The 27,717-nt window shown below is 39.0% G+C and overlaps 1 long non-coding RNA gene across 1 annotated transcript; it reads right to left on the reverse strand.

Moving 5' to 3' along the window:
• Window positions 1-1,292: 1,292 nt before the first annotated feature.
• On the reverse strand, window positions 1,293-27,301 carry LOC120324727. Its single transcript, XR_005566245.1, has 3 exons — window positions 27,226-27,301; window positions 4,125-4,222; window positions 1,293-1,756 (listed from the first exon to the last, which is right to left on the reverse strand). It is a non-coding gene; the product is annotated as an uncharacterized LOC120324727 (long non-coding RNA).
• Between the last annotated feature and the right edge of the window lie 416 nt (window positions 27,302-27,717).

A 27,717-nucleotide genomic window follows, 5' to 3' on the forward strand; every position in this document is an offset into this window, starting at 1 on the left:
GGCCAGGAATGTGACAGAGGAATGGTTATTTAGTAAAATGTACTTCAGTTGGCACAGTGTTTACCTCTAAACGATGGAACCATATCACATGCCTTGCTTGCATTCCAAATTATGGAAGAGAGCTCTTCCCGCATTTTCCATATACAGTTACTATTTGTTGTTACTACTATTATTAAGGATTTAGATACATAAAAATCTAAGGACTGCAATGTTTAAGTTTTAGCTGCTTATTAGAGCACTTAAAGGAATGAAATTCAGTTTCTTTCTTCTCCTGACCAACACCAGAAAGAATAAGATGCTTGAAAACAGAGTTCAAACATCCAGTGCACAAACAGTGAGACCACCTGGCATTAGTCAGTAGAAAGTGTGGAGGTCTCCTATCCTGCCCATCTTTGAGTTAGTCATCTCATCAGCTGTTTGCTCTTACCTGAAAGCAAAGAACTACAACTACTCTGCCAAAGGGCCAAGGGGAATTGCTGTGGTCTTTTAAAATGGCAAGAAGGATGCTGCTTATTTTAACTAATAGGAGATGTAGATTACACATGGATCTACCATAACTGGTGCACATTCACTGTGCAATGCATAAAAGGCAATGCATATGCTGAGTAATTTATTCTTAGCTTTAGAAAAAAGAGATTAAGACATCAACCTTCAGGTAAAGCTCTGGTTAGGGAAAATAGACTGAAAGGTGATACTGTTTTTAGCAGTGATGGTAGAATCACTGGAACCTCCATTGCAGCATTTCTAAACCACATTTAGGTAAAATTCTTTGTTAATAATATTAGAAGGATATAAGATTTGTTCCAGAATAAAGATGTCTGCTGTAAAGAAACATGTGGAAAAAATTCTCCAGGTGAAAGCTAGAGTGGTGGACAGTTTCCTGTCCATGGTAAAATGAAGATAACTTGTGCTTATAAAATGTTCACATCTTTCCACATAAATGTGCTGATATATAATTCATAAAAATACTAGTTATGATATTTCTAAGTCTGAGTAGCTTACCACAAGTTTTGTGTAGCAAATAATGAGAAATGTTACATATATTTGGACACATCAAAGATAAAAATATTACTCATAGATCTGAGGTCTACTACCTCAGGACACATTATGTATTCTGGTTTTCATATGTTTCTCAAGTATTTCATTAAACATTAGTAGTTCTCTACACTTTTTATACTTTTCCCTTGATATTTTGCCCGAGAAAAATGGAAGATGACTGCATTTGGTTTCTGAATCAAACTATTTTTTATACTAACTTTTGAAAGCAAAGGTTTGTCTCTGGCAGACCGTGATTTGATTACATGTCTTTTATTAATGTACAGCCAAACTCTATACACATGGTCAAATGTACAACATGGAAAACAAACACCAGGTGAAAAAAATCCTTTTCTCTTAAAAACATCAATAAACACATTTGCTAAGGGCTAGAATACTTTTGCCATCACTGTAACTATTACCTCTACTTTAAAGGCATTTTATCTCTTTTGTACCTTTTTGAGAGCATAAATTATTTTGTTGTGACTTTTCAGAGAAGTAAAGCAGTAATTAGGAGAGCATGCATAAGCACCATTTTAATCCCCTTGATGTCAAAACATGCATAGATTTATCTGGTACTTCCTCTTAAACAGAGATGAGTCTGTAATTTTTTTGCTATAGCTGTGCATCATGAACAGAAGCTCTGATACCGCAAGCAGTTCTGGGTCTTCTGCACTCCGAGGGTCTTCATAAAGTCATATTTGCCACGTGCTCCCAAGATCTGTGGAAAAAGATGTGAGTTCTGAGGAACAGAAGGTGGCAAACAGAACTAAAGCATGAAGATGGTCATGAAGCAGTCACATACAGCCCTGTATACAGACAATATCTTACAGAAATTTTTTTTGGTTTCTAGAGGGAAGAAGACGCTGGTAGGGAGTCACCAAAATGACAAAAATCACCTATAAATGAAACCACTTCAAGTTACTCTCAGTCACATGGCCAGTCCTGAAGACCAGTACTTCCACTAGATTGGTCTCATTATGGGAGAGGGGTTCCCACCCTTTGAGAATCTGAAAAGTGTTGAAGAAGAGGAAGAAACAAGCGGAGCAAGACAGGGTAAGAGCTAAAGATAGAAGTGCAGCTCATGCTTGCATGCAGGAGGTGATACTTGCTTGGAGGAAACAGAATAGTTTGGGACTTGGAGAAAAGTTTTTAGAGTTGCTTTAACTTACACTGATTTCATGATCAGAAAATACACTGTCCCAGTTGGCTAGCTGAGTGGAATCTTTGCTTGGAAGATGATCCCCTTCCATGTAGTGATATAAATAACTTCTTGAGATACAAATAACTTCTTGAGAAGCAGAAGAGTGTGTACTCTCAGTCTGTCCATGACTAAGTAGCTCAGAGCAGCCTTGTTATCCCTGGTCTAACTCTGAAGTTACCCTAGCATTGAGAAGGGATGAATTGGATGATGTTCAGAGGTACTTTTCAACCTCTTCTCTGGTGGAAAGGGATGCACTTGACAATGAGCAGCAAGATCAGTGACACGGGTGGAGTTGGTTTGGGAAACACGTCTCAAACTCTCTCTTTTCTTGCTATTCACATGCAACCATTGCCCCACATGTCCCAGTCAGCCTGGTGACTGCTGAGTGAAGAATATGCTGTTTTCAACCTGGATGTCTTCCTGTTACAAAAGTGCCCTGGTCTAACAGAAGGACCTGTTTGTTGCATGTCAGAACTGGTGCTGCAGTTGTTGAGGTGGTAAGGATCTGCTGCTTGGCTTAACATTTTAGCACATCAGCAGAGAATCAGTAAAAAAAAAAAAGAAACTCCTTTTAAATTAAGGTATTTTTTGTTTGGGATAAACAGAAAGATGATGCATGAACAGTGGACCTGAAAAGAGCTCAAAAAAGATAGTGCTGTCTTTCCTGTGCAAAGGGAGACGTGGGGGGCAGGGAGTGCTTTTGCACTTTGGGTTTGTGACTTAGGGACACATCTGTGTTCCACTAGTGATCAGGGCTGCTGTGCTATATTTACACAGGCAAAAAGAACCATTGCTTGTCCAGGGCTGCTAGTACAATAAAGAGAGAGAAATGGTTATGGTGACTATTTCTACTCACAAGGGGAAACGGATTATTTGAGTCGTTTATCACTGTCTTGTACATAGTAATTTCCTTGAAGTTGTAGATGGTCTGAATATAACATAATATAGCAATAAGGTAATATTAAAATATGATTTTTTTTCTTTCTTTCCAAAAAGGAACTATTATATTTATAATTGCATAGAGCAATAGTACTTTTCTGGTTTCTTGAAGATTCATGATACAAATTTCCTGCTCTGTTCTCATCCTTTTCTGACTGGCTGTATTTCACAAATGAGCATTTAAAACTGTTTTTGCCTAAGGGACACTCCAGGGTGCGATTTGTCCTGTGACAGTAGGGATGAGCTACCTTTCCAAGGAGCCCTGAGTTAGTGTCTTGAGTCACCTTCTGATGCACACTGTGATATGCCACGGGACTGCCATCAGTTACATGCAACCTATTTACATCTTCTGTGATTCCTCTTGCACATCCTGGTGGTGAGCACTTGAGTTTTGCTGTGAGACAGAGCTGGTATGTGGCTAAGTTTTGTACCTGAACTCAGGAATCTGTCTGCATCTCAAACCCAGTAATATAGACATTGCCTATGTGATGGCATTTTACCATAATTAAGTATTATATGGATACAGTTACACAGCTTTATTCCTATCACTAGGGTGCCTCAAGCATCCTACAGAGAAATTAATCAATATCATGTTGACTATGGCATTCAAACACTAGAGAATGACTACATCTTCTATTTTCAAAATAAGAGAATTACAAATTCCCATTTTCACTGAATGCTTCAATGCCTGGCCAATTTGCCCTCAGGGATGTACATGAGAATTTTCAGGTTTCTAGAAGGAAAAGCAAGCTCAGAATTATATTTAAATCAGAGTAAATAGGAATAGTGAGGATTTGATCCCATTAGTTCTGAAATGTTTATCCTTCATATATTCCACCTTGTTTGGGTAGAAAATAATGTTTTCCAATGCAGTCATATATTACATTACTCTGTCAGAAACCCTGGTTTTGGTCTAAGAAGGTTGTGTCATGTAAAATCACCTTACCTTACTCAGTAGAGAGGGCTTTATACACTACTCTGTGAAGCGCTGACAAAATCATCTTCCTGATAGTTCATACAAGCAGGATGTGGTGGATATTCTCACTGGAAAGGTTTTATTTTAATAGAGTAGGTAAAAAATGGAGAGAAAAAAAAGAAAATCCATTAAATCATGAGCAGACCGCCATGTTAGGTAAACTGCGCAGTTTAATGTGCTGTGATAGGACATTATAAAATGATACAATAGAAGCACAAAATATGTAAAAAGAGTTTTTTCCACTCAAACAATCTGTCTTGGTGAAGAAAGTTAACTGATCTTCAAAGCTGCATTTGCTATTCCTAAAACATGTTGCAGTTTCTTCCTCTCAGTGATGGGCTCTGCAGTGTCTAAGCTGCCGATGCCATCAATGTGTCTCAACTGACTGCAATCACTGTTCAACATTTTAGAACAAATAAATTTTTCAAGGCCATATATCACTGCCAAGATCGGGAGCTGCTCAACAGAAATTACGCCGTGAGAAGAGGAATGGACAAGAAATATGACAAGAAAAGTGGTCAGCTTCCATACTACTTCAAAAGCACCTGAGCTGCTTAAAAATAGGAAGGATATGGGAACTCATTGCAAATGTGTTGAGAGTGTCTGCATAATAAAGATGATACACAAAGACAGTAAGCAAGCAAGCAAGCAAGCAAGCAATTTTGGATTCTAGCCACCAAATCATGTTTGGAAATAAGAATGCAGAGTGATGCTATACTGTTGTGATTAAATACAATGTGCCAAACGTGCCAGTACGTAGCATAAGTTTGCTTTGTCAAGGGTGGACCCAGTTTCATTTAAAGAGGATTTAAATTGGGGGCCTGGAAGGCCTTTTCTCTCCTTCACCTCTACTGCTACCAAACAATCATTCTTCTGCTTTGATTAAACCATTCCCTCCATATTAACATTTTATATGTAGAATTTCATTCTCATCCGTTTTGCACCAGCATTTATATTTCAAAGTAAAGTAATATGCAGGATAATTAATTTAGTAACTAACTCATTCTCTAATTAATTCAAGATTTTTCTGCCTTTGAATCACTAAAACAATAGAAAAAAAGAGAAGATAAATGCTTTCTTATTAAACTGGTTAAAAGACCTTTCATATGTAAAATAAAAACATTTTTATGTTAACAGGTCTGTTATCTTGTCAATGAATAAAGGATTTATGGGCCTAATATCCCTTTCTGCTCATAAAAGAATAGATCATATGAGAAATGTGATTTGGAATGAGTAATAATTTATTAGTTCATTGTAAGCTTTAGCTCAGCTTCCTAGGAAATAAGGCTTAGATCATCATGATGTCTGTATGTTTCTGCATCAGTCCTTCAGCCCACTATGAGCATTTTTCGACATGATAGTCACAATTCCAACCAAATTTGGTAAAAGTAATGACCCCTGAAAGATTTTCCTTAAATTTTAGGAAAACAAAGTGCCTGTTTTAACAGCAAGGCTGAAATTACTGCTCCCTGTTGGAAAGAAGGCCACAGGATGTGTCTGTAGAAAACTAAAATAAAATAGAACCTAAAGAAATCAAATGCATGTATTTGCCTGCTCACTGAACAATTTGCCTACTTGAATGTATCCCTGTTCTTCAGACCTCAGACTCACCCTTATTTATATATATAATAAAAATATATACAGAGTCTTTGCCATCTGGTTTGAAGTCATGGAGTTCATAATGATGTGAGGTGCTTTGGGGACTCCAGGTGAGTGGCAGGCAGAGGATCTGATAATTGGCCTAGTCAGGTAGAGAAGATTCTCAATTTCCTTTGGCAAACGGACATTTAAAACTAAAACTACTTTTGTTCTTTATTTCTTTTATACAGAAAACTGGGCCTTCACAGAAATGAGCTGTGGGCAAATAATAATTACTGGTCATAATATGTAGAGAGCTGTGTCATAATCATATTAGGCAGTCAAATAAAGGTTAAATAAAATCTAGAGGCATTTCTTTCAGCACTTCAAAGTGAAGCAGTATGAAGAATGCTAATACCTGTTGGCCATGGTTTTATCCAGTGCAATGTAGCTCTAAATGTGAGGAAGGAGAGCTCACTTTGTGTGAGATTTTTCCCTGAAAGCTATTACTGGGCAGTAGGGTGTGGAGCAAGCAGATGTGGTTGTGAGGCCTCACTGTGGGAATGAACTTACTGGTGTGAAGATGATTACAAATGAGTAAAAGGACAAGATGAACAAGGCTACTAATATCTAGAGAGGAAAAACCAAAAGGGAATTACATGGTGTTTTAAGAATGTGATCCTGTATAGTAGCATTATATAAAGATAGACAACTATATCTTTTTTGTTTGTTTGTTTTTAGGTATTAGACTAATCATGAGACCATATCAAAGAGCCCTGACTCGATTGTCAGTTTTTCCCTCCCATACAAATAGACACAAACACACAGAGACTCACGAGTGATGGTGATATTGCTGATGAATGTGACAAACTAATATGCACTAATACGAATTGTTAATATATAATAGACAATTACATCTGCATGAAAAGTATTTTAAAAGTATCAGTATAATGCAATTGTTTAATCCATATCCTATATACTGAAGCTGTTCTAGACAGTAATGTCTGGAGTAGGTATAAGTATCCTTAACACTAATGAACTTTTGGATGTTAGGATACATTCCATGCTTTAAGATAGAAATTCATTTACAAATCAACAGACTTTATCTGGATTAGAAATTTTTACAATATCCCCAATTTATACAATATCAGGCAACCTAAGAAATTTTCCTGCTAGGATTCAAAGTCTTTATCAGAAAGTTTAGTCTGGTTAAATTGGCACTTCTCAAGCAACATCATGATATTATTACAGCCTGTTTTCCACAGTCTTGATACAAGAAACTCACAATTTCATACTTGTACTTTAAAGACAAATCTTCAAAACCACTCATTTTGTTAACAGGTTCCAGAAACTCGTGGATCTATTACCATTGTACCCCTGGAAGAAAGTTCAGTAAAGACTTTTTCTTGCATTTTTTCATGCTCCTTTTCTTCTGTCAAAGTGTTATATTATTGGTACTATAGTTAAAACTCCATTTGGATTACAGTAATTTTCTAAAGCCATTTCTTTTTTAATAGAAACACTCTGAAAAAAAATTGCCATAAACTAAAAAGAGAAAGAAAGACATGGAAAAGACATGTTCAGTGTAGTTTTGTGATTGTTACAGAAAATGTAGGCTTTACAGGAACTGAAATAAAGATAGAAGCTATGTCATGAAGTCTTGGACAATTATTAGAAAATGTAGTTTCATCTAATATTCATTACTGGAGATCTAGAAATAGCTGTGTTTACCTAACCTCTCAAACAAAAGTCTAAAAAGGAAAAAGAAATCTTGAAGAATTGCTTTCTCATTTCTGATGAAGGTGAGAGTTTGCAGTTCCTGTACTCCTTTTAATGCCCTACAATACCTCTTCTCCTAATTCAGATCTCTTCTCCAAAATTGTTTCTCTTGGTAGATTTTCATAGAATCATGGAATCATAGAATCGATTGGGTTGGAAAAGACCTCCGAGATCATCGAGTCCAACCCTTGGTCCAAATCCAGTCCATTTCCTAGATCATGGCACTCAGTGCCACGTCCAATCTGCGTTTAAAAATCTCCAGGGATGGTGAATCCACCACCTCTCTGGGCAGCCCATTCCAATGCCTGATTACTCTCTCTGTAAAGAATTTTCTCCTGATATCCAACTTAAATTTTCCCTGGCGGAGCTTAAGCCCGTGCCCCCTGCTCCTATTGCTGAGTGCCTGAGAGAAGAGACCAACCCCCACCTGGCTAGAACTTCCCTTCAGGTAGTTATAGACGGTGATGAGGTCACCTCTGAGCCTCCTCTTCTCCAGGCTAAACAACCCCAGCTCCCTCAGCCTCTCCCCATAGGACTTATGCTCCAGTTCCTTCACCAGCTTTGTTGCTCTTCTCTGGACCCGCTCCAGCACCTCAATATCCTTTCTGATATCCATTCTTGCTCCTTCTTAAAAAAAGCCACCAAACGTAACAAGTGTGAAAGCAAGCATTCGCTACCCTCTTCCAGAAGCTCACATTCCTTCCCTGGTTGTAGAAACTCAATGGCAAATGTACAAAATAAAGGAAATTCAGTTCCCTTGAAGTATTAGCCTGTCCTGATTAACTGCTCGTAATAGTAGTCCTCTTGAATATTTTTCATATCCCCAGTTTCCCCATTCCAGTGGTTTTTTTTCCTGGAAATCATCACATTTGTGTCTAACAGCACAGCACTGGAAAGTTCATAAATACAGCAACAGTATGAGTCAGCCTGAGAATCCTTCTGTAGGAAATGTTTACACACACTACATAATCAAAGAGGATACTGGAAGACTAGGTGGATTTTCAGGCTGCACCCTACTCTACCACTGCACTCACCCTTCCATAAGCTGCACAGTAGGAGCTCTGCCCGATTTACACCAGTAATTGCACGGAATTGCCAGATCAGATCTGATGGAGCACCATCTGAGGCTTCAGAGGGGAATGAGGGCAAAGAGGATGCTGCCCTCCCTTTGACATGCAGGGATGGCCCATGGCCTCCCTGCAGCACTGATAGAAACAGATGAAGAGAAAACCTGAGCTGGGGGCAGCCACACCAGAAAACTCTGGGAAATGTTAGAACAACTGAAACCAAAGTTTTACAATGGGAAGCAGTGGGTAAAGTTAAACATAAGTGCTGCCATCTGCACTGCTTATAGCGCAAAGTACAAGATGTATGTCTGGGGCTGCCAAAAGTTCAGCGGATACATCCTCCTCTAAAAGCCCTGAAATGCAGCACCGATGGTGGGACTGAGACAGCCTTTGGCAAACAGAGCTGTGTTCGGAACTGTTAAATGGAACTACCTCACGGATTTTGGATGGACATGTTTGTCAAAATACTGTTTTATTGTAGTAGCAGCGGAGGCTGAGCCCGTTGCTTTAACCCCCATCAAAACACTGAAGGGTGAAATATATATAGTTGCTTAGAAAAGAGCACAAGTCACAACTAAATAGGCTGTCTTTTCCCCATCATTGGTATTTACAGTTTTACACCTAGTAACACCATTCACAGCCAAAACAACTGCTCACCAGACTTCATTAATATTCATAGTGGCAAGCCAAGTAAACTTACAACTGCTGTCTATTCCCCACACTTCATTAATAGAGCTCTATAGGTGATTTAGCTAGCTTATATATGTTCACAGTGGTAAATCATAATACTAAGGCTAATTTGCACAGTGACCTTTCAGGCTAAGAAGAATCTTAAAATAAAAGCTGGGTTATGAATTAATGATACTATTTTCAATAACTTCCATTCTCATAGTATTTAGCCTTGTAATTCAGCTTGTATTGAACAAAGGTTTTTCATTTGCAGCATAAAGACTCTGAAAAGTAAAATTGAAGCAAAGTCATGTCTATGGCCTACTATGGTAGCAAGACTTCTACCATAAATCATCAGCATTTTCATTATGAGTCCAGGCATACTTAGGAGATGCTACAGACTGTATCGTGTAGGAATAATAAAATAACAAATCACTTGTATGGTTAATTAATATTGGATACAAACTTTACTGACCTACTTCCATGTATCATTATTTGACATTGGACATTTAGTATAAACTAGTTCCTAAAGTCCCTCTGTACTCAGTGGGGATAACCCAGCACCTCCGTAGGATGATTCATTCCCTCTGCCTAAACACCGTTTAATTCCCTTGTCAGAAACTAAAAGGCTCATTTCCCAACTGTTTGAGGGAGCTGGAAGAATGACTGTGTGGGATGTGGGATGCAGACTTGGGGACAACCATAATTCATGTGAGGGCAAAGTCAGTTTCCATATATATTTGCATATATATATTTTGGCCTTCTAAAAGTGGTTCACAATTGTTTTACATTAGATGTAATTAGATTACATTAGATCTAATGTTACCACATTAGATCAATGTGGTAACAAGCAGATGTCTTATTGTTTCTGACAAAGTGAGTAATGGAGCTCTATTTCATATTTATAGCCTTTATATTGCATCCAAGGAATTTGGTCTGCAAACAGGCAGACTTTGATCATGATCTCTAACAATTTCGAAGAATCACAGAATAAATAAGGCTGGAAAAGACCTCTGAGATCATTGAGTCCAACCTGTGACTAAACAGTACCATGTCAACTATACCATGTCACTAAGTGCCACATCCAGTCTTTCTTTAAACACCTCTAGGGACAGTGACTCTGCCGCCTCCCTGGGAAGCCCATTACAGTGTCTAATCACCCTTTCTGTGAAGAAATTCTTCCTAATGTCCCAACCTAAACCTCCCCTGGCACAGCTTAATACTGTCCTCTTGTCCTGTCACTGGTTGCCTGGGAGAAGAGGCCAATCCCCACCTGGCTACAACCTCCTTTCAGGTATTTGTAGAGAGTGATAAGGTCTCCCCTGAGACTCCTTTTCTCCAGGCTAAACAACCCCAGCTCCCTGAGCTGCTCCTCATAAGACTTGTGTTTTAGACTCTTCAACAGCTTTTGTTGCCCCTCTTTGGACTTGCTCCAGCATCTCAATGGACTGTACACAGTACTCGAGGTGTGGCCTCAGAGTGTTTGAGTACAGGGGAAGAATCACTTCCCAGTCTTGCTGGCCACACTATTTCTGATACAGAAAATTAATATTTCAAATAATTTTAAAATACTTTTCACACACTGAAAAACATGTAACTTTGTGTAAAAGATTCCTATTCCCCATCTTTTGAAAGGCATAGACAGAAACCACAAAAAACTTTATCTAGTTTCAAGATACTTTAGAACAAGCCATGGAGCACGAAAGAAACCTTGCAGAAAAAAATATGCTGATGCAATCTTCATTGTTGGCAGGAGCTCAGCAGAGGTTGGAGATGCTGTTAAAGGAGCAAAATGCAGCTGATAGACCAATGATGTCTCTTTCCTTTCAGGGAGACAAAGATTTGCAGCACAGCTGGTCCCTTCTGCTTACTTCAATGCTCATTTCTTAGCCATGCCCACTCCCAAAATCTGCCCAAGTGCCCTCTTTGGTGTGACATAAGCTGTCAAATCCTGCAGTAGCATAATGACGTTTAAGCTACTAGGCACTTTATGGTGCATAAAAATAGGTAATGGAGCAGAAGCTACTAGTGTTCATCCTTTTATACCAATTGCTTTCAAACTGATAATGTAGCAGAATCCATTCTCCCACCCACCCTTACTCCTGGGTGTAGAAAAAAATTTCCTTTTCTAGGAAAAGGAGTTTTGGGGCACTAGCTAATAAATCCTAGTAGGACGAGGATTGCTTCAAGTGCCTAGTACTTAACTGGGGAAATAGAAGGAGTGAGATAGAGAAAGTAGAAAAATAACAGTAAAGGTTTAAATGCAAGGAATGAACGGGGTTTCTCAGCTCAGAGCTGCTCTCTCCTCACTTGTCTAGAAGGGCTCAGTAGGGTCTGATCTACAGCTCAGTGTGGTGGGAGTGTCCCAGCATCTACCTGTGTGGATAGTGCATCTCTACCCCAGCCTTAGTTACAGAGACATATGAAAAATACACTTGTAAATCTCAAGTGAATATTTAGAATTTTTTGGCTTTGTTCCATTAGCTAACATTTACATTAAATAAAGAACTCTAGCCAACTACTGAGGCAACTTTTATCTCTCTCTGAGGTGCTGCTTGGCCTGAGAAACTGTCCCAAGCTCTGGGTTTGTTGTTTTTTTTTTAGACTTTCTCTTTCAAATGTGGGACAATCTTGAAGGGTGATGGAACATATTCTGAGGGTGGAGTAGAAGTGTGGAGAAAGGAGCTTTTTTCTTCAAAGGATTGTTTGAAGACTCTCCCAAGCCAAGTCCTATCAGCTACAAGTGTCAATGAAATTATGAAATGTATGGAGGAAGCAGTGAAGAAGAATAAACATTTCTGGCCACACCTGCTAAATGGTTCTGCCCATAGGCAGCAGGCAGCACTAGAGAAAAGCAGGAAGAATTATTGAAGAATTATTCTAATCTACGAGCACACAAGTTGTGCAATGAGGAGTGCATCCCTTGATATCATGAGAGGAAGGCTTTTGGTTTTAAAGATTAAGTCTAACTTTTCTGAGTGCTGGGGAATTGCGTCTGTTAAATAGGGCATCAGGCACATCCATGCAGTCTTGTGTGCTTAGGTCCCATCTCACATCACCGCTCTGTGTACACTGTGGTCTCTTTCTTGCATTGTCCCAGCTGGGTACAAGGTGAAGAGTCAGGACTGGGAGAAAAGCCTTGGTGTCGTGTTGCAGTGTGGAGTGAGTCTTGGAATGGGACACCCCTTTTGAATGGCTAGATCCTCAGCCTTTGCTTTGTGTTGCATTGCCTCTGTCCATTATGCAATGTTACATGCTTGGAGGAGGTTGTGCCAGGAGAGCAGAGGTTTGAGAGGTGTGTCACTGGCATATTTGTTGGCTCTGAAATCTGAACACTACACTCCCAATGACACCAATAACTGCTAATTTCCTTCGCAGTTACTCCACTTTGCCTTTCATCATAGATCATAAATACATTGCAGACGTAAGATTTTGCAAACCACTATCAGAAAGCAAAACAAGAGTCTGTGTGGATTTGGGGATGGAGATGAGTGACTACAAGTGTACAGCAAACCAGAAAATGCAGTAGTGCATTAGTTTATCAGCCTCTTACCCTTCCCTGTGGCCAGGGCAGAACTGATCAACCTGTCAGGGCTCCTCCACTCCAAGTGCCGTGAGCACATAGCAGAAAGCTCGGGAAAGCAAGAAGGGAAATGCTCATAATAAATAATTTTGAAGTATTTAATGAGCTAGAGAGAGGTTTTCTTGAAGGATGATTTATTCTCTGTCACCTCTCCTGTTTACTTCCAAATGGTGTCTCGATTGCTTTTCTCATACTCATCCCTCAATTAAAGCCTCTCTTCACTTTTGCCTTCATTTTCAGTACATCACTTAATTTTCCTTTTATTTTTAATTAATGATCTGGCACTTTTTGCCTTGTGTAAGTTCATTGCCCTGAAAATTCTGTCCTTCATTGCTGTTTCTTGGGAGCAGGGAAATTAAATTTGTTTGCTCCAGACAAAATAAATTTGACTCCTTATTTTGTTTCCTCTCTTCTAATGAAGCCAATGTGATTTAAATCACTGGCAGCATAAAATTATTTTCTGGGATCAGATAACCCCTCTTCTGTCATTTTTGGCAATGCAGGTATATTAAAATTAGTTCTCTTTTGCTAACAGTATTTTTTTGCAGGATAAATCAATATCTGCAATAATAATTTGTGGGATTTAAACATATTAGTATTCTCTACTATTTCTCATAGATCTATAATTTTTCCAATCTCTTTTCTGAAGGTGCCCCCTTGGCTGTCTGCAGCAGATGTACATGTAACTCTTGAATTGCAAAGTGATATAAACATGTAATATATATATGCTCACTGAAGAACCAGCCATGTAGAAAAAAAGGGTAATGCACTCATTAGCATGGCTGTTAAGCAGATGGAGTTTATTCACTTCCTCATAGGTCTGAATCATTTATTTGCTGGGATTTTTTCAAGTAGCTCTCTATCTGTTAACTGTATCATCAGTATGTGACTAGGTGAAGGTGAATGTGAATATTGTCACATAGAGAATACTAGATTTTGGATTCCCAGGGGCAGAGTCTGGCCCACCACTGTGAACAAATTGCCCCTCTCTATTACAAACTCACCCTGTCCCAAGTCTCTCTGCGTCAGTAAGTGGGGCTGCTCGTTTCCTCAACAGGGAGGAATGTGTTTCAGTGGCCTGGAGCATGATCTTGTGCACTACCTAACAGTGTGGGGAAGCACACAGCTAATCAGTCAGTCTCCTGGGGCATTGTGTTCTTCTGCAGACAATTGATCACAACACAGAAGTGGACAATAACCTCCTGGGAGACCAGCTAATACTGAATAAATAAAACTGTGTTTAAATGTCTGTGTTGACAGCCAACTCCTTACTAACCAGCTGCTGATACTATTGAAGTTCAAGACCATACACAGCTCAAAGAAGAGTGAACAGGAAGACTTGAATTCTGTGGAAATGAAGATAAATGTTCTTACTTTGTCATTCAAAGTTGTCAGTAGCATCTCACAAGATAAGACATACAAAGGACATCCCATATAAATGATTTATCCTTAGTGCAAACCAACAGTCTCATGCTGCTGAAGGTAGAGGTAGTTATTTGTGTTCAGCCACATGATGAAAATTATTATCTTTTATGTTTTAATTTTTGGTGTATTTGCCAACTGATCACCCAAGCAAGTTCAGTCCTAGAAGTACATTTTACTCGTTGGTCTTACCAGTTGCTTAATACCTCTCAGCATCTCCAGGATATCTTTGTGTGATTACTAAGGTGCATGTTTGTGATATAGTTTCATTTGACATTAATGGAATGGTATAAAAAATAAAGCACTAATAGCTTTATGAATATTTATTATAAAGTCACACAGCTACTATTGGTAACATATTATTCTCTTTTGCAAGTGCTTTAATGACTTGTTGTTTTATTCATGCAAACAGTTGAAACTCCTGGGTGTTTCACAAATACTAGAATTCGTACCTCCCTGTCCTCCAGAACTGTAATTAGAGTCAGGTCCCACTTTAGGTTTGCTTTTAAAAAACATCCATTTGCAGAGCAAAAACACACAACTGGAATATATCACTGAGATGCTTTACTTAAAATACATTAAATGCTAATCAGTGACTGCTAATCAGTGACTACTAATCAGCCCGCAAGCTAGAACTTGGTGAACCACCTGAAATCAGGCCCGGTTCACAAAAAAATTCACAAGGAGGAATACAACAATTCTTCAGATGAGCATGCAAGTCATTCACACACCGCCTGGGAACTGGTTTAGCTACAAAGAATGTGCCAGACCCACTCTGCTGAATCCCACTGCATCCTCAAGTCTGGTCACAGTCATTTCAGTCAGACCAGCACCACTTTGTTTACAATTTCCACATGCACATTGTAGTGTGATCCTGGGGATAACAGAAATAGTTTTGAAAGGTGGAATAAGGGTGTTCACTAAGCTGATCTCCAGATTTAAGGAATGCGTTAGGATGTCTGCTAGTGTGGTGATTTTTTTTTGGTTTTCTGTAATAAAAATAATCTCTGCTAGGATATGCTGAATTCAGGAATGATCAATTACAAAAATGCAGTTGTTCCAGAAGGAATAATTTAGAAAATTTAGTCCATTTAAAAAAACTTCTATTGGTTGCCAATGATGCGCATTAACAAAAAGAACAATGAAAAAGGTGAGTTTCTTAGCAAGATTTTCAGCTAAAGTGCTGATTTCTCATCCAAATCTATGATGTCAACAAGTACAATAAAACTCTTTCAGTGTTTGGATGGTCTATACACCCCTTCTTAGAGAATAAGAATGTCTCAAATGCATTGATAGTTACCATACTAAATGAAAAGTAATATAATTCCCCAATCTGCAGAATCCTGTGAGTTATCCTGCACTGCAACTTTATGCAGTTCTTTAGGACTGTTCTCTATATTAAATAGTGAACTATGATTTTAGTCAACTTCCTGTTGTGATACATTAGAAGGAACTGTTGCAACATTGTATTGCTCCAGAGCAAATAAAATTACTATGGTTTATGGAAAACTGCATATGATCCATCTGAGTAAACAGCTGATCAACTGGGAAAATAAATAAAATAGAACAAAGTATATCATTACACTGAACCTTCATGTATTGTTATTACTGTTCTTTACTCTTACTGAAACATAACACAAAGGCAAAATAAAAGCTCAAGGATCTTGAAGAAAAAGTACAGACATCAAGTAAAAAAAGTCGTTGCCCAAAAGATCTAAAAATCTTGGTCTCATTCTCCAATGTCATGTCCCAAAGTGGGGCACAAACCCCATCCCTGTCTGTATTCCACCTCAATAAAGTAAAAATTACAGTCTTGTAAACTCGTGCCAATGTATGTCCTCCAGCTGTACCCCTCTGGCTCACACTCAGAGCCTCAGAATTGTCCTTACAGGCACCTAAAGTAAGTCCACATGTCTATACTCTGTCCCTGTGGGTCTGACCCCATGTCCTGAGCTGGGAACATAAGCCCCAGCATTGGCAGGGTCCTAGCAGAGGGTGTTGTACTGGGATAACTGCCTCTCCTGGATTTAGTGAGCATTGGTAGCTGCCTGTGTCAGTAGCTGCCTGTGTGTATCTGTCAGGGAAGTCCCTTTACTACAGCCATCACTTACCCCTTTGTAAGATGCTTTCTGTTCTACCAGCATTAGACCTACCCTATCTTGGGATCTCCTGCTGCTGACAGAGACAGGTCCATAGGCTTACACAGAGAATTTCCTTCTTTCTGTAGCTTCATGGAATGAAAAGGAGGTCTTTTCCTACTGTAAAAACAGAATGAGATGGCGAGGAGGTGAAGTACTGTTTGAACAGAAGAACCCATTAGCTTCATGATTAAATTTTTGTAGCTCTGAGAGTAGAGCTCTGTCTTTGCAGCATAGACTTGCAGTTTTCCTTGTTTTCATTGTACCACCCCAGTCCCTGACACTACACTGGTACAGATCTTCTAGGGACTAACATCAGAGAATCCTGTGATATGGTATTTAAAGCAAAATATGGCAATTATTTCCAAATTCATACTTGTCTGTACCGCAAGCAGAAGAAGAACTAATTCTGAATGAACCTCCCTCTCAAGATGAGAGGCATGGATTGAGAGAAGATCCTCGTCAGCAAAAATCCCTAGATGATCCCTAAAATGCCTCACCAATATATGAACTAGTGTCCTTGTGGGAAGAAATTGTCTTCAGATCTAATTTGGCTTACTCCTTCCAGTAGAGAGAGATTGCAGACCTGCAGTGATTGGAACAATGGTTGCACTTCAGAAAACAACTGGTGGGAAGGGAAGCTGGCCCTAAGAAGGTTTTAGGAACCAAAACAAGAAAATAGACTGCGTGTGGACTCAGCATGTGCAGCAAATACAGCAACCATGACAAGTAAAACCTCTTCCCTAAAGTGGTCTTTCTTCTGGCCTCCTTGGCTCCTTTGCTAGCTGGGCAACTTAGAGTTACTTTCAAGAGATTTCATTATTAGGTGAGAAAATGTTATCTGCATTGTAACTTGTTTCTTGCTGAAGGGGAAAAGATTGCCATGACAGAAAGGGAAGGAGGAGTGTCAAAACAGTAGCTGGACAGAAATCCTGCCAGAACCAGTCTCTATAGAGAGAGGAGATTGGGGATGTGGTTGGAGATAAAACTGTAATTGCTCGGGTTAAATCCATGTCAGGAAAGGGAGTGGATGTCAACTAAGGTATTACTAATAAACTTTGTTTTATTAAAGTGCCAGAATCAAGGCATCTGACAGAAGCTTGCTTCATTTCTAGTATGAATCCATCCTGATCAGAACAGGGTAGCATGATTATTCATACAGCACTGCAACTGCTCCCAGATGCTTCAGGGCAGACACCCTTACCCATAATGTTTTTCCTGTTTCTTATTTCACTGCTTGCAAGAAGAGCTCCCAATAATTTTGTGAGATCTTGATGGGTTGCTATGGAGCTGCTCTTCCCCAGGGCACAGTGGTCTCAGTGTCTTGTTCCCCAGAGTTACTGACCACACATCTCTTAGGGCTCTGTTGGTCATCAGATGGCTTGTGACCAATTTTCTGGGCCAACGGGAGAAGCTTGTCCTTCTGACAATATAAACAGCTAGTATTCAATGAAGCCTTCTGTCTGAGACTTGACCTGAGAAGTTTTGCCTGTTTCCTCACAACTCTCTGAGATCACAGAAAGCTCTGGCAGATCTTGTTCATGGTACTGCTCAGGGGAGCTCTGAGAGAAGTACCCAGGAGTGCAGTGCAATTCCACCTTGGAAAGCACTGACTGTGGGCATGAGGAGTTCTACACCCATGCCATGGAGGCTACCATTATCACTCTACAATAGTGCCATCTTAGTTAATGGTCTAGTTAATGGTAGGTGAGCATGAAGCATCCTAAAAGACTCTAGTCCCTTTCTGTCACTGTTCTGCATAGGGATTTGGACTAATCCTGTTACAGATAACTTTGATGCTTGGGGCACTGAAGATATGGGAAGATGACTTACATGGTTGACTTGCATGCTATTGTTTACAAGAAGCAACATATCTTCACTATGTGCTTTCCATTCCACTTGCATGTCTTCACATTCCCTTTTAAGGATGCACAGAGCCCTCAGTATTTCTGTAATTGCTGTACTCTGTGCCATAAAAACTATTCTGGAAGAAGATACATCCAGTAAACATAGGCATAATGAAGCTTTTGTTGTTCTCTTGTCTGTTGGGGAAGAAGAAGTGGTGCTTGGAGAGTTGCAGCAAGTTTATGTCAGAGAGCTTTTTAAAAGTGTATTTTCTTATACTATGAAAACTAGTTTCACAATGTGGGAGGTCGGAGTAGACTCTTGACTTGCTGCAGTAGCTGAGAACTTTGCTTACTGTGGAAGTGATTTTACTAAATTGAAGCAAATTTCTTTTGGTTTTCATCTTTTGAAAGGCAATTTTTTGCACTTTTGCCATCAAAACATTATGGTGCCAAGTGAGATAGCACCTTGAAAGAAAAGCTGCTACTGATCTGCTTGACAAAGAAAGCAGAAAATCCAAGATTGCTAGAAAAGAATTTTCATTTTAATTCATGTGAACTCATACTGAAACACAGTGCTTCAGTGCTAGAATATACCCATGTGATAAAATCAGTTAAACTAATTTTTAGAAACAAAGAAAAACAGGTAAAGGCTCTAATTTATGTCAATTCACCTTTGCAGAATTGTCAACTTGAGTGGAACATTTACTTCAGCTGTCTGAAGAGAGAATAAGATATTAGAATTTACTCTAAATGTATAAATTTGATCAACTAGTTCCATTAAACAACAAATTGAATTGAGAATATGTGGATTACAGCTGTGCTTGAGATAGAGAATTAAAAAGTAATTCCTCAAGACAAATGGGTTTGAGTAAGTGCTTCCTTCAAAGAATCATTTTAAGGGTTTCTGGAGAGATTTTGTTTGGCATTATGTCTCTTTTCTGAGAGGAATGATGATGCCCTAAATAGCATGTCTTCAGGATTGTGCAATGAAGTGCTGTCATTTGCTAAATGATAGAGAAACGTCAAAGTTTCCTTTGTTTACTTTAATGTAAAAAGCTTATAGCAAAAGTGTTTAAGCAGTTAGAAAGACATAAGTCTGCCATGTTGCAAAATGTAGAACATGTTCCTCAAAAGTTAAATAGCTGTGAAACCTTTAATAATATGGACATTTTCACTGTGACGAGCACTGATGTGGTAATATGTATGTAGCTCACCCATCTTTAGGGGTGTACTTCCAGGCTTTGTGCAATGAAGAAGCAGATGGAAAGAGTTTTAAAAGCTGGAGCAGTAAGAAGTTACAAATTAGTTGTGATCTCTGCAATTACAATGCCTTGCATCAGCTGTCTAATGGGTTACTGTGCATGGTTTTCTCTAGACTAATGAAGTGCCCTGTGTTTGTTTTTCGCTAGTTGATGTATGGGTCCAGATCCTCAAAGAAACTTCCCTGGTAACCTTATGGCACATACCATCAATGTGAATCTCACTGAGCCCAGCTCAGTGTACCTTCTTATCTCCATCAGAGATGTATGGATCCAGACGTCCTCGAGGAAATGAATCTGATTCTCAATGGCTAAGCAGTCACTGAAGTGAAGGAGCACCAGAAGAGCGTCAGTGTGGAGTGGGACACAACACCTGGTACTTCTTTTGTGAGAGCAGGTGAATGTGGAGTCCCAGCAGCTCAGAGATAGGAGACGGCTCTGTACTGCTCCACCTGAGATGCCTTTCTTTTGGAAAGAGATAAGTCTTACAGACATCCTCACGGACATTTCTCATGAGGTAGCTGAGAGGACTTGCAGCTACAGGTCCTAGTTTCTCATGGGCACAAACCTGTGCCTGCTCTACAGAGCAAGGAGAGTACAAGGTAATTCAACCATGGCTATGACTTCTCTAGGAAGATGGAGGCCAGGTCCTATACAACTGAATCTAGGAGAGTTTATGTTCCATGTTGGATCCAGTCCTTTGTCTAGAATAATTTTCTAGTATAATTTTAATTGTCTCAACTTTTTACTTGGGAGATATTCCCAGAGGCAATGACTTTAATAGAGGCATTTTTTAATCTACAGGCGACCTTCATTGCACAGGTCTTATTTAGAGAAGTCAGTCTCTGTAGAGAGGTATTTATTTTTAGTTTATATTAAGTATGCTATTTAAATATACTATAATGTGCTTTTTATTTCCCCCTCAAATACACTTACAGACATAATGGCCACTGACATAACTAATACATGTCATGAAAGTCTTCTAAAATGTAGAGAGTGTATTAGATTCTGTGAAGCAGTAGGAATCTCTTTGCTTTATTCGTAATACCAGATATTACTGTATTGAGCAATGACTGTATTAAATTATTACTGTACTTTATTACTTGTAAGAAATAGTTTAATATAATTCAATATATGATTTTAAAACCAATGGATATGATGTGGAAAACCTTTTAGATGGAAAAGTGTACCTTGTACTAAGAGAGAAAATGCTGAAAATAATGCCAGGATTTTACAATAGTGTGTCTGTCTATTGCAGAAAAAGTGTGTAGGTGTGGAACACAAGGCTGCACAGTTACGGACTGTAAGCAAGATAAAACCTGTTTCAGTATGAAAAGCCATTCACAAATCTAATTTCTAGACTCACTCTGAAGAACTTGAAAACCCTCCTCCAAAAGATGATTTGCCTTTAACCAGTCTGAAGGCACAGACTCTTACTGGGATGCCACCAGGAATTGACCATTCCCAGAGAAGTCAGTGATATTTGGGCAAGAGGCTCCACAAGGCGGGACAATGAGATGACTACCCTGTGGATCAAGGGAAGTATTCCTTTAGGAACACAGAGGGTAGGAATGGAAAGTGCAGGAGGAAAATGTCCCAGGACAGCATCTTCTCTCTGCAGATCAGGCTGTCAGTAGCCCTGGTTGCATAAAGGAAGGCAGTATTAAGTCCCTATGGGAATGTAGAGTGGTTTATGCTTTCATCTCTGAAGATTTTCTTCCTGTAAAATTCATCTAAATGCAATAACACTTGTCTTCTCCCTAATGATCAGTCTTAGACCTCGTCTTCAAAACAGGACATCTTTTCTTCAAAATTTTAAAATGAGAATAACTGAGATAGATGAGACTCTCAATAAACTGGGACATGATATTTTGCAGGGATTGGTGGTGCAGAAGTTTTTCTGTATATTACTAAGCAAGGCACAGTTACAGATGCTGTAATAAAACAGCTGTTTTAATTAGGTAGAATAAAAAGAGGAATATAAATAGTGAGCAAACCTTACGACCCTTCATATACCAGGGATCTCACTTTCGTGAAGCCTCGGACAGACCACGTCTGCATTTTCCCATGGCACACTCTGTAGATCACATCCATGGAGACATTCGTCCTCCCTCCCATAGAATGGTACCTTTTATTGTTTGCAACAAACGAAATCAGATACCTTCTCCTGACAGGTGTCTTTCATTACACCCACCAGAGTAGAACACAGGCCAGCACTGGATGTTCCAGCACATTCCCTTACAGCATCTACATAAGCTAACTAACATTTGGGCTTCTCAAACCCTAAGTACAAGGTTCAGTAGAGCAGCTACAGCTTGCCCAAGATCACTCACTCCTTCAATACAGTGTCTTCCACAGTGCTCCTAATGTACTGTCACAACATCTCCCAGAACAGTACTTAAACAGAAAGGAAATAATAACTAACATTCAATATAATGAAACATTATTTTCACTTAGGAAAAAAACCTGTGTCATACAAGTTACCCTAAGAGATAGCTGAGAAGCATCTAAATGTCAGGTTTTAAGCCTACAGCACAACAAAAGATCAATTAGAACTCATGGAAGGATGTGGTGGTTTTGCATCACTCAGATTTTTTGGTAGATTGAATAACTTCATAAAAACTAAATCATAATCTAATTAAACTTCTTATGATATCTCTGATCATTCATCAATCTGTGCTCAACTTCAACAAGACAATTGTGGAATTTACCTAAAGAAATATTCCACTGAATTCCAGCTTAGTAACCTGAGCAAGCCTACGAGGGCTTTCCATGTGCTGCAAGAGTTGAGTTCATCAAGTTGCACATGCACTTGAAAAATTCAAGCAAACAGTAGTGAGAGACGAGTTTGTGTCTTTCCCTGTGAAGATCCAGAGTTACTATCAGAAGATATTTTCATGAAGTAAAGAGTTGGAGCCCTAAATGAGATCCCAGCATATGCGCTGAGGTAGAACTGGGTTAGGCTCCGTGTCTGACATGAGCAATACAACCCATGTAGTTGTATGGGAATACATTATCCTTTAGCTTGAGTGTGTCACCAATTACTAACTTGCAGACAGTGTTTTGTGAACAGATCTTGGAGTACAAGCCTATTCCATTTTCAAAACCACCAGAACAGTCCTATCTTCAGCTATTTCCTCCAGCGTTATGTGATTCAGAGCATGACTCTGAGTGGCCTCTGGTTAGGTATTAAAAGAACAAAAAGATTTTCTCCTGTTACAAATGGCAAGAGACAATCCAGCAATTAAAGCTTTTGTTCTCAAAAAAGCCAGTTGTTATTTGAAGAATTTTGGATGATAAAATGCCTTTAAACTTACATCTCTTCAGGTTTACATCTCCTGTGCAGGTCCAGGAGTTGGACTCAATGATCATTGTGGATCCTTTCCAACTCAGGATAACCCATGGTTCTATAATTCTGTATTCTATATGTTTTTGTTCTTCTCTATGAGCTTTTGTTCTTCCATTCCTGGAGTTCCTGCTGAAGTAATCAGCAGCATTAGCCACTTGCTGGGGATGAGTGATTGTCTGTTGTCTGCAGGTGCATCACAAGTCCTTTCCTGTGATGCTTTTTATTCTCAAGCGCCTGTTGGGAATTCCTGAATGCCCAGGGGGCTGGACTGAATGGAAGATGGAATTAGGTGAAAAGCATAACATCTCTGTCCTCCTTAACAACCTGAAGTGAGGTCAGTGCAACAATAGTTTACTGCTATTTCAGACCTGCCAGATCAACATTCTCTATTGTTTTATTGGTAATAATTCAGATTTCCTGACAAACTGGTAGTAGGGTGATAATTTTGATTTTTGCTAGAAGCTTTCTGCAGTGTTAGGCAGTGTCCCACCTGCTCACAACCAGCATGCACTCAAGGGTGGAGCACAGTCTGTAGTTTGACTGTTATTGTATTTGTTAAATATCTGCGAGGAGGCTTGAAAGCAGAAATGTTCTGTTCTCTGAGGCCTGTAAAGGGGAACAAACTTGCAAGGCAACCATTCCCCTATGTGGGAAAGAACAATAGGGTTCTAAAAAAAGGCCTTGTTTTCTTCTTAGTAAATACTGCATGAAGGGATGTTTTCCTTAATGTAACCTTTAGCTTCAATGTGCAGCGATGCTTTTACTCAGCTGGCAGCTTTTAAAGTTTTTGGCTATGCTTTATAAATGGCAGGGATGCACTTGCCAGAGTGGTGGGAGACTGGCATTAACTTCTGTCTGGAGAAAAGAAAATGGTTTGTCTATGAGAGGTGCTCCAGTACCACACAGTGCTACTGTTTAAGTAGGATGATTATCACATCATTGTTGGGACAGTCATGAGGGGGTATTAAAAAGCAAACAAAAATTGTGGCCGTTGCTTCCTGATGTGAAATGCTAGCATCTTTCTATTTAAGGCTTTGAATGGGTCTGTTACTGAGCAGCTAGAAGCGCAAGTGTTCACTGAAGCCCAATGCTTTAGCAGAACCTTAGACTTACAGCAGGCTGAACTGACAAACTCACACTAAAAATTGTCTGGACTCTGTGTATCCCCTCAGGTCTGTAATGAGAAAGAAAGCTCTAGGGTTAGATTGAAAATAAATGGAGGACCATTCAAACAATCTTCCCACTTTGGACAAATTATGGCTTTTTTATTGACTTGATACCTCTGATTTTATTAAATTTTTTTGATAGATATTCAGTAATACTTTAGTACTTTCTTAGGTGGGCCTATTCATCTTGACATAATGTTTAACACCTTTTTTCTTAATTAATTTAATCTAGTTTTCCAGAGAGCAATAGCATAGAATCTTGGGCTAAGAAAGAAATCTGTAATTTAATAATCTGCTGATGTCATGGACTGTCATGAAAAGTGGAAAACTACAATTAAATTATAACCATTGTCTCTCAATGCAATCTGGAATTGATGACTGTTTCCATATGTAATTAATACGTCTATTCTTATTTAGAAACCTTGGGCCAGACCCATGGCAGCTGTAAACTGGTATTTCCTTGCAGACTTCAAAGGACTACAGGAGTTTAAATTGGCTGAAAGACTGGCCAGTCAGACTCTGGTGACTTATTCTGGGAACAGTGATGAAGTATAAATCCCTTAAAGAGGACAGCCAAAAATATTGGTTACAGAAAGACATACAGCCTTGCAAAACCACCTTTGTCTAGCTTAATATTGAGTTCCCCATACCTCATGCATATTTGTGTCTCCTTGTGTCTCTGCTCCTGGTACTCAGACCTCCCTTTCAGTGGTAACATTGAGCTTGTGTCTAAAGATTTTGAAAAGGTGAACACAGATGATGATGGGTCTCTTCATCCTCATCCATAGCTACAGTCCCTAGACAATCTCCATTTATTTCCTTGGAGGTTCTTCTGTTTCACTTTAGTGTGTGATGCTTATAAGAAAGCCATAATGAACTGATATTACTTTAATTTCATATTCATCTCCAAAAAAATTGAGGAAAATCACAACTTTCAAGCATGGCTAGAGAGGAAGTGAACATTATCCACTCCTACCAGAAGTCAGTGGGAACAGCAAATTCTAAGGACCTTTGAAAATCTGACCTTTTTCTCCTTGCTAATCTGTTTGTGTAAGGACATTATGCAACTGATCAGATCATGTTTCCAATTGGAGACGAAAATAAAATTTTTCACAATGGAACAACCAGGCACTGGAATAATCTCCACAAGGAAGTGGTGGATCCCCAAAATTAGATATTTTTAAGATCCAGTTGGACAGGATGCTGGGACATCTTCTCTAGACTATGCTTTTGCCAAGAAAGGTTGGACAAGATGATCCTTGAGGTCCCTTCCAACCTTGTATTTCATGAATCTAGGAAATTCTTGAATCTTTCCTCTATCTATCCCTTCTTCCTGGCCACAGTGTGTAATTTCTCCCCATGGGCTATTGACCATGCTCTACCAGGCTACCAGCACACTGCACCTGACTGTTTTTCAGTCAGGTACACAAGATCTGGGAAAAAAAAGTCATCCGCCAAAGACAGCAAAAAGGCTGAGAAGAGTCCTAGCCTCTTCCATTCTCCCTTAGCACATAACATCCCTGCAGCAGAGCATCCTATTGTTCTGCATCATAGAAAAATGAATCATTTTCCCTGGTGTAATATTCTCTCATTTGAAAATATGCTTTAGCAAAGCTGAATATTCATGTAATGAAGAATTTAATTTTATTAGTGGGGTAGCTTAACTCAATTTATTTTTGCTTGGGAACTTTTAGTCTTTTCCTTTCTTTTTGAAATGACTGCCATTTCTAAATACGTTGAATCATATTGGAAGGAATGGAAAAAGAAGGCAAACTGAAGGGAAACATTTTACTTTACTTATCTCCTATCCAGCCTTTTACTCAAATATTGGTTTCATAGAAGTTTTCATGTGGTGTTCTATTCTGCTTCAGAATGAAAATAAACTTCAAACTAGTGAAATTTACTATAAAATCAAAATTCTGATTGCCACCGTACATTACTATTTACCTGTCTCAAAATGCTAAATAAAACCTTTGAAATTCCCGGGGACACTAAAGTGAAGCAAGCAGGTCGTGCTTAAAGCAGGCTCCTATCCCTTACTAGTTCTCTTGCATAGTTAATACAGCTTTTCAAATAAAAGAAAAGGAAGCTATCAGCATCCTATAGTGGTTTTGGCACTTAATTGATGAGGTGAAGGAATGGTGTATCTGTCTCCATGAAGATTTTTGTAGCGCTGGCAGACAGAAGAAACATTTTGCAGTCAATGTGTGCTAGACAAAACACATTCGATGTCTTTTCTCCTGAAGACAAAAACTATAAATGTTATGAAATGTCCTCCCAGGTAATTTTGGTGAAAGAAGTTTGTTCATACAAACAGCACATATATCAGAAAAGTAATAAACAAAGGTCACAGTGTCATTAAGCAAGGTTTTTGTATTGGCATTTTGGGGAGTTTGTAACAGGATCTAAACTGAGACATTAGTCATTGATGGAACCATTAGTAGAAATAATATCACTTGAAGTCCTTTTAGTATTTTTTGTAACACATATAATAAGAGACCTCAAAATGAACTTTAAATCCTCATTTCCAGTCAAATAAATTCTCTTACAACTGGCTATATACCTTTAATGGCAGACTTTTTAATTTTCCAGACTTAAAACAGTAGCTAACCCTTGCTGAAGCAAAGCTGAGCTCAGCAAAGAGAGAGCTTGGAAACACAAATGTACTGCACACATAGAAACTTCCCACTGACTTTCAGCTTTACCAACTTTCCTTTGGCTTCAGCATGCTTGATTAAGACAACTTCAAATCACAGAATAAAATTAACTTAATTCATATATTGTTTCGTATCATGCTCAGAATTTTTTAGAATTACATACTATAGGGTAAAGACATACTCTGGGTGAGAGAGGACTCTCTTCAGTCTCGAGGAGCTTGGTTTACCTTATATCCTTTTACATTTTTAAATCATCTGTAATTTGATATACTGGTTTTACTTGGGGAAAAGTGGTTTTTGAATCTTACTAACAATCAGATCAAAGCTAAAATCTGTCATTGATTACCAAAGGATAAAACAAGCAGATAAAAGCAACTAAGTAACTGCTCATCAAATTGATTTTTGCTATTTCTGCCCAAGGACTTGTATGTCCCTCATAGCTCAAGAGGGTTGGTCAAAGCAAAGGCAATATAACACCATCTTAACTGCAAATCCTCACTTACTGCTTGTTCTGTTTATTCTGTGACTCACAGAGATAAGAAAAATAGGATAATTACCAGAGACCATAATGCTGTCAGCAAACTGGAACATGCTTCATTACACTGCAACATAATCACAACTTTGCACTGAAGTAGCTGTGGCAGCGCCTGTAATGAGAAGAGTTATGTTGTCATTTATTATGTTAGTCAGATTTGTCATGGTTTGCAACGTGGCAGTTTAGAGCATGTGTATAATAATCTCAGGTCATTTATTATATGCACATAAGTAAGAGTGATAGGTTTTGCACCAGGGACAGCTGAAACCTGTGTAGTCATTTAGCACTTAGGCTAGAGCAGGGCTGAGCCTTCAGCTCATGATTTCAGGCAGTGCTGCAGGTCTGAAGAGGCCTGCAGTGAGTGTGGGTAGACAGTGTGCTTCCAGGGACTATTGCCTCTGGAGCCCTGTTGGGTCTGGGTCCTTATAAAGCCCATTGCTGAACTAAGCTGGCAGTTTGTTGCAGTGTCAACAGTTTCAACGGTGAATAGTCTTTCTTCTCTTTAACTTGTTTG

Source organism: Pipra filicauda, unplaced genomic scaffold (genome assembly GCF_003945595.2).
Source record: "Pipra filicauda isolate LSUMZ 115617 unplaced genomic scaffold, ASM394559v2 scaffold66_size7647185_pilon, whole genome shotgun sequence".
NCBI lineage: Eukaryota > Metazoa > Chordata > Aves > Passeriformes > Pipridae > Pipra > Pipra filicauda.